Source organism: Rhinopithecus bieti, unplaced genomic scaffold (genome assembly GCF_001698545.2).
Source record: "Rhinopithecus bieti isolate Rb0 unplaced genomic scaffold, ASM169854v2 scaffold_19617, whole genome shotgun sequence".
NCBI lineage: Eukaryota > Metazoa > Chordata > Mammalia > Primates > Cercopithecidae > Rhinopithecus > Rhinopithecus bieti.
This window is the reverse complement of record NW_016809622.1, coordinates 1501057-1506416: the sequence shown is the minus strand read 5'-3', so window position 1 is coordinate 1506416 and position 5360 is coordinate 1501057. Positions and strand designations below refer to the sequence as shown.

The 5360-nt window shown below is 37.6% G+C and overlaps 1 protein-coding gene across 4 annotated transcripts in view; it reads left to right on the top strand.

The window, feature by feature from the left end:
• BBS9 (Bardet-Biedl syndrome 9) overlaps window positions 1-5360 on the top strand; it is a 506926-nt gene that overhangs the window by 83905 nt on the left and 417661 nt on the right. The gene's annotated exons all lie outside the window — the stretch shown is intronic.

Genomic DNA, 5360 nt, shown 5'->3' with positions numbered 1-5360 from the left:
CAGAAAAGCTGGAAATTCAAAAAATAAGAGCGCATCTCCCCCTGCAAAGGAGCGCAGCTCATCGCCAGCAACGGATCAAAGCTGGATGGAGAATGACTTTGACGAGATGAGAGAAGAAGGCTTCAGTCCATCAAACTTCTCAGAGCTAAAGGAGGAAATACGTACCCAGAGCAAAGAAGTTAATTTCTTATTTTATTCCATTATGGTCATTATGATATTATTTCAAGTTTTGAACGTTTTATGAATTGTTTTGTGACCTAACATGTGATCTGTTCTTGAGAATGATCCATATGCTGAGGAGAAGAATGTATATTCTGCAGCCTTTGGATGAAATGTTTTGTAAATATCTCTTAGGTCCATTTGACCTATAGTGCAGATTAAATCCAATATTTCTTGTTGACTTTTTGTCTAGGAGATCTGTCCAATGCTGAAAGTGGAGTGTTGACATTTCTAGCTACTATTGTGTTGAGTTCTGTCTTTTTAGCTCTAGTGATTTTTTTTTTTTTTTCTTTTTTGAGACTGAGTCTTGCACTGTCACCCAGGCTGGAGTTCAGTGGCGTAATCTTGGCTCACTGCAACCTCAGCCTCCCAGGTTCTAGCAAATTCTCTTGCCTCAGCCTCCTGAGTGGCTGGGATTACAGGTGTGTGCCACCACACCTGGCTAATTTTTGTATTTTTAGTAGAGACATGGTTTCACCATGTTGGTCAGGCTGGTCTTGAACTCCTGACCTTGTGATCCACCTGCCTTGGCCTCCCAAAGTGCTGGGATTACAGGTGTGAGCCACCGAGCCTGGCCAGCTCTAGTGATATTTGTTTTATATATCTGGGTGCTCCAGTGTTGAGTGTATAGAGCATTATACACTGTTGCTGGATTGACTCCTGTGTCATTGTATGATAACCTTCTTTGTCTCTTATTACAGTTTTTGTCTTGAATTCTTTTTTGTTTTATGTAAGTGTAGCTACTTCTGCCCTTTTTTTGATTTCCATTTTCATGGAATCTCTTTTTCTATCCCTTTGATTTCATTCTTTGTGTATCTTTTTAGGTGATACATGTTTCTTGTAGGCAACAGATCATTGTGTCTTGTTTTTTCATGCATTTAGCCACTCTGTTTTAACTGGAGAGTTTAGTCCATTTACATTCAATGTTATTATTGATATGTAAGGACTTACTCCTGCCATTTTGTTATTTTTTTTCTGGTTGTTGTGTGGTCTTCTCTTCCTTCTTTTCTTCCTTCCTATCTTCCTTTTAATGAAGATGACTTTCTCTAGTGGTATGTTTTACTTTCTTGCTTTTTATTTTTTGTGTATCTCTTTTATGTTTTCAATTTGAAGTTCCTGTGAGGTTTGCAAAGACTGTCTTATTACCTATTATTTTAAATTGATGACAGTATAACCCTGATTGCATGAACAAAGAACAAATATGCAAAAAGAAAACTCTACACTTTAACTTCATTCTCCTGCTTTTTTTTTTTTTTTTTGTTTATTTTGATTGTTATCATCCCCTGCTTTTAACTTTTGTTGTTTCTCTTTATGTCTTATTGTACTGTCTGTGTCTTGAAAATTTTTTGTAGTTATTATTTTTGATTGGTTCATCATTTAGTCTTTCTACTTAAGGTAAGCGTAGTTTACCCACCACAATTATGGTTTTATAATATTTCTGTGTCCTTACTATTGCCAGTGTGTTTTGTACCTTCAGATGATTTATTCTTGCTCAGTAACATCCTTTTCCTCCAGATTGAAGAACTCCTTTAGCATTTCTTGTAGGACAGTTCTGGTGTTGATGAAATCTCTCATCTTTTGTTTCTCCTTCATGCTTAAAGGATATTTTTGCCAGACATACTACTGAAGGGTAAGGGTTTTTCTTTCCTTCAACACTTTAAATATTTTATACTACTCTTCCTTGGCCTGTAAGGTTTCCACTGTAAAGCCTGTTGCCAGATGTATTAGAGCTCCACTGTATATTATTTGTTTCTTTTATTTTGCTGCTTTTACGATTCTTTCTGTATCATTAGCCTTCAGGAGTTTGATTATTAGATGCCTTGAGGAAGTCTTAATTAGGTTAAATCAGCTTGGTGTTCTATAACCTTGTACTAAAATATTGATATATTTCTCTAGGTTTGGGAAGTTCTCTGTTATTATCTCTTTGCATAATGTTTCTACCACCCCTCTCTACCTCCTTGTCAAGGCAAATACCTCTTAGATTTGCCCCCTTGAGGCTTTTTTTAGATCTAGTAGGCATGCTTCATTTTATTATTTTGTTTCCTTTGATCGTGTATTTTCAAATAGGCTGTCTTCAAGCTCATGAATTCTTTCTTCCGTTTGATCAATTCTACTATTAGGAGACTCTGATGCACTCTTTAGTATGTCAGTTGCATTTTTCAACTCCAGAATTTCTGCTTGATTCTTTTTAATTATGTCAATCTCTGTTAAGTTTATCTGATAGGATTCTGAATTCCTTCTCTGTGTTATCTTGAATTTCTTTGAATTTCCTCAACACATCTGTTTTGAATTCTCTGTCTCTGTTTCTCTGGGATTGGTATTGGTGCCTTATTTAGTTTGTTTGGTGAGATCTTGTTTTCCTGGATGGTCTTAATGCTTGTAGGTGTTTGTCAGTGTCTGGGCATTGAAGAGTTAGGTACTTATTGTAGTCTTTGCAGTCTGGGCTTGTTTGTGCCTGTCCTTGAGAAGGCTTTCAGGTATTCAAAGGGACTTCAGCCCCAAGCACAATATCTCTGTGGTTTCTGCAGTCTGGTAGAGGTACGGCCTTGGTAGCCTTCGATAAGATCTGGAGGCATTCTCTGGAATACCAGGCAGAGACTCATATTCTTTTCCCTTACTTTCTCTCAATTGAACGTAGTCTGTCTCTCTCTGTGCTGAACCACCTAGAACTAGGCATTTGGTGATACAAGCAGTCCTGTGGCCACCAACATTGGGACTGTATTGGGTCAGACCTTATTCTTCACGGAGATAGAAAAAACAAAATTTATATGGAACTACAAAAGACTCCAAATAGCCAAAACAATCACTAATAAAAAGAATACAGCTGGGCCAGGCGTGGTCGCTCACACCTGAATTCCATCACTTTGGGAGTCCGAGGTGGGCAGATTATGAGGTCAGGAGATCAATGCCATCCTGGTTAACTTGATGAAACTCCGTCTCTACTAAAAATACAAAAAATTAGCTGGGTGTGGTGGTGGGTGCCTGTAGTTCCAGCTACTCGGGAGGCTGAGGCAGGAGAATGGCGTGAACCCACGAGGCAGAGCTTGCAGTGAGCCGAGATCACACCACTGCACTCCAGCCTGGGCAACAGAGCGAGACTCGGTCTCAAAAAAAAAACAAAAAAAAAACACAGCTGGAGGATTCACACTACTTGACTTCAAAATATATGACAAAGCTATACTATACAAATCAGCATGGTACTGGCATAAAAAACAGACACATATACCAGTGGAACAGAGTATAGAAACCAAGATATAAATCTGTATGTTTACAGCCAACTCATTGTTGACAAAGATGCCAAGAATATACAATGAGGAAACAGTCTCTTCAATAAATGGTGCTGGGAAAATTGAGTAACAATATGTAGAAGAATGAAACTGGACTCCTGTCTCTCACAATATACAATATTCAAATCAAAATGGATTAAGAACTTAATTAAGACCTGAAAATAGATTAAGACCTGAAACTATGAAACTACTAAAAGAAAACACTGGAGACAACATTTAGGAGATGGGTCTGGGCAGAAATGCACACCCACACATAGACACACACAGACACACACACACACAGGAATATTATTCAGTCATAAAAATGAAATCCTGTCATTTGCAGCTATTTGAATGGAACTGGGAGTCCTTGTTTTAAGTGAAATAAGCCAAGCACTGAAGGACAAATGTTACATATTCTCCCTTACATGTGGGAGCTAAAAAAGTAACTGTCATGATGACAGAGAAGCTGAAAGAGGAGAAGCTCTAGAATAATTTTATGATTAGATTAAACATGTAAAAACATAAGTCTAAGTTTCTTTTACTTAGATTTTTACTCTGTCACTTTTCCTAAATTTTCTTTTATCTTACAAATATCGTGTTTAGGAAACTAACCTAAAAGAGAAGTTTGAATGCTGATTCTTGCATTCAGCAGGGAAAGGGTTGTTATTGCCATCTGTAGTTCATTGTTACTAGTTTCCTTATGCTTGGCCATTTGAGGATCAAAGGCTTTGTTTAATGACCTTGAACTCTGATCCCTTACAAGGCAATGCATAGTTCTGACACTAGGCCACTGGGCTTTCAGTGTTCTTGTTAAATATACAATGTCATAATGTACACACTGTTCTTTTGGCTAGTGTAATGACATTTATACTTCTGCTTTTAATAAGACTAACTCCCTTCTAAACGCTGCCTTTAAAAATAGAATGGTTCTTCCATTAGTAGCAGAAATGCTTTACTCATGGTTGACACACAATTTTTTTTGTTCCCAAACCTAGGCCTCAGTCCTATCCTTCAAAAAAACAAACCGAACTTTATGTTTTCTGTTTGCCAAGGAAAGGGATTAGTGTGTCTGCACAAAGAAAAGTAATTCTTTTCCATACAAAAAAGGATAGGTACTATATTCCAATCAAGGTAACAAACCAGTGGGCTAAAAACGAATTGCCTTTTAATTGTGAAAACATTTCTTGATCTTTTAAAAAAGAGATCTATGGGAAGTATAAAGGCAATCAGGTAATAAACTCATTGAAAGTCAGTTATAGTATTAACAAAAGTTTACAGTGGTTGGCTTTGTCACATAGTTTGTGGGAGAATCTTGACCTTATTTGATGGGGCAAATACTTGTGTTTTCTTAGACTATTGATATGATATGAAGGAAAGAGTCTCTTGGATGGGCCAAATTGCCTTTTAAAAAATTCATTGTTTTGTAAAATTGGGATTGCCTTAAAAAAAAAGTTAACCAGCCAGGTGTGGTGGCTCATGCCTGTAATCCCAATACTTTGGGAGGCCGAGGGGGGTGGATCACGAGGTCAGGAGTTTGAGACCGGCCTGGGCAACATGGTTAAACTCATCTCTACTAAAAATACAAAAAAAAAAAAAGAAAAAAAGAAGGTGGGGGGTGGTGACGCTCACCATAATCCCAGCTACTCAGGAGGCTGAGGCAGGAGAATCATTTGAACTCGGGAGGCGGAGGTGGCAGTGAGTTGCGATCGCACCATTGCACTTCAGCCTGGGCAACAGAGCGAGACTGCATCTCCAAAAAAAAAAAAAATTGACCAGCTTAAAAATACAACCCATAGAAGAGCAAGGAATATATTTGGTGAAATTTGACACTTTCTTCTTATTGAAATTTATATTTTAAAATATATTTTTAAA